Below are 2,749 nucleotides of genomic sequence, written 5' to 3'. Positions count from 1 at the left end.
TGATTTTTAGGTTAATTCTTAGGTCCTACCACCACTCGGGAATCTCCAAGCTGTCTGTGCCGTCAGGATTGCTCATGATTGCTGCCAGACTGCAGCTCTGTCTGTCTCCTTTTTTGGTATTTTCACGCAAATTCTTCTGCTAGTTGGTATTTAATCCACTTCTATATGCTTCCCTTCAAGGCTCAGGGGTCCAAGATTATCTTCTGTTGTCTGTGTTAATTGGTTTCCCTTTTCTTTGTTGAAGAGGGTCTCTGCAGTCTTTCTGCCTAGTCTGCCATCTTGCCAGAACTTCTCTCTTACATTTTTCTTGAAGTAGTGCTTTGTAGTTTTTTTTGGATAGATCTTTGGTGTCCCTAGTAAGATTTATTCCCAAGTATTTTATTTTTCTGGTAGCTATTGTAAATGGTATTGATTTCCTATTTCCTTTTCAGCAATCTGTTTGCTGGTGTAGAGGAATCCAACTGATTTTTAGATGTTGATCTTATATCCTGTCAGTATGCCAAATCTCTCAAATTAGTTCCAGTAGTTGTCTTGCTGAATCTCTTAGGTTTCCAATGTATAGGATCATATCATTTGCAAATAAGGATAGTTTAGTTCTTCCTCACCAGTTTGGATGCCTTTGGTTTCCCTTTCTTACCTTATTTCCCAGGATAGGACTTTCAATACAATGTTGAATAAAAGTAGTAATAGAAGGCATCCTTGTAGTATGGTTCCTGTTCACAAGGGGAATAGTTTCAGTCTGTTTTCATTGAGAATAATGTGGGGTGTTGGTTTTGTGTATAATGCCCTTTATTATGTCAGGGAATTTCCCTTCTGTTCCTATTTTTTCTTAGTTTTTATCAAGAATGGGTATTGGATTTTATCAAATGCCTTTTCTCCATTGATTGATGTGATCATGTGTTTCTTTTCTTTTATTTTTCTTATGTGATGGATTACATTGATTGTTTTTCTAATATTGAACAATCCTTGCATAACTGGTATGAGCCCCACTTGGTCATGATATATTATATTTTGATATGTTCTGGGAATCTGTTGGCTAAGATTTTTTGCATCTATATTCTTGAGGGATATTGGTCTGTAGTTTTCCTTTTTAGTGATGTCTTTGCCTGGTTTTGGTTTCAAGGTTATGTTTGCTTCATAAAATGAATTTGGGAGGATTCCATCCTTTTCTATGTTCTGGAATAGTTTGAGTAGGATTGGTGTCAGTTCTTTGAATGATTGGTATAATTCTCCGGTGAAACCGACATTTTTTTGTTGATAATTTCTTTATGATCTGTTTGAGTTCTTATTTTGTTAATGGATCTGTTCAGATTTTCTACCTCAGTTTGTGTTAGTTTAGGTAAGTATCATGTTTCTAGAAATCTGTCTGTTTCTTCTACGTTTTCAAATTTGTTAGAGTACAATTTCTTCACAGTATCCTGATATAATTTTTATTTCGGTTGGTTCTGTCATTTCATTGACATTTCATTTTTTATTCATGTTATTTGTATTCTTTCCCTGTTTTCCTTTGTTAATTTTGCCAGTGATTTATTGATTTTATTAATTTTTTCCAAGAACCAACTTCTAGTCTTGTTGATTTTTTCTATTGTCTTTCTATTTTCTGTTTCATTTATTTCTGCTTGAATCTTCATTTCTTTTCTTTTGGTGAGTGCAGGTTTTTTTTTTTTTTTCCCCTGCTCTTTTCCTAACATTGGGGATGTTAGGTTAAGGTGTTGATTTGGGGTCTTTCTTATTTTTTGATATGTGTATCCATTGCTATAAATTGCCCTCTGATCTCTGCTTTTGCTGTGTTCCAAAGATTTTGGTATGGTGTGTTTTCATTCTCATTTAATTCAAGGAATATTTTATATCATTTTTCATTTCTTCTGTTAACCAGTAGCTTTAATGAGGCTGTTATTCAGTTTTGGTTTCCATGGGTTTGCTTTTTTCCCACTGATTTTCCTATAGTTGATTTTTCTTTTTCTTTCTTTCTTTTTTTTTTTTTAAATTGTGCTTTGGCTGGAAATTTAAAAAGAGATTTGTTTTAAATGCAACAGTTCATGCACATTTGAATTCATGGACCCAATTACCATGTCTAACCATAAAAAGCTCTCCTCCCCTCTTCTCCCTGTGACTACCCCATCCTTGTGCCTTTCTTATCCATGCATTCTTTTTGTCCAGGTTTCCCTCTATGTGAATGCTGCCTCTGTGATGTCTTATGGCTGATTTATCCAAGGGGTACGTCTCCCTACGGTTGATGAGTGCATCTCCTTGGAGTAGGTGTTCTGTGTGTAAGTCTTTCTACTGTTGAGCTGAGAACCAGTTCATGGAAGTGGGTCCATTTCTAGTCCCAAAGGTTAACATGGGGCCATAGTTTCAGGGGTTCCACTAGTCTTTATCTAACCAGTAATTTCTGGTCATTTTTCTGTTTTTTAATTTTGTCTCACATTTTTCCTCCAACTCTATCCAGGATCTCCAATTTTGAAGCCTTTCCAAATGGTTGGCATTAGTAGCTGGGCACCATCTAGTTCTTCTGGTCTCTGTGTTGTGAAGGCTGAAGTTCTCATGGTTCATCATCTTTGGAATAATTGTTTTCAAATGACTTTGATTTTCTTCACTCTTATTTGCTCCAGACAAGAAGAGACCAATAGTTACATCTTAGATGGCTGCTCGAAAGCAATTAAGACCCTAGTCACTACTCACCAAAGTAAAATGTAGAACAAGATTTTTCTGTATTATGTCATGCCAATTGAGCATGATGTCTCCCAAG

Source organism: Orycteropus afer, unplaced genomic scaffold (assembly GCF_000298275.1).
Source record: "Orycteropus afer afer isolate SDZICR_OR568_19922 unplaced genomic scaffold, OryAfe1.0 scaffold00208, whole genome shotgun sequence".
Lineage (NCBI taxonomy): Eukaryota > Metazoa > Chordata > Mammalia > Tubulidentata > Orycteropodidae > Orycteropus > Orycteropus afer.
This window is presented reverse-complemented; position numbering follows the sequence as displayed.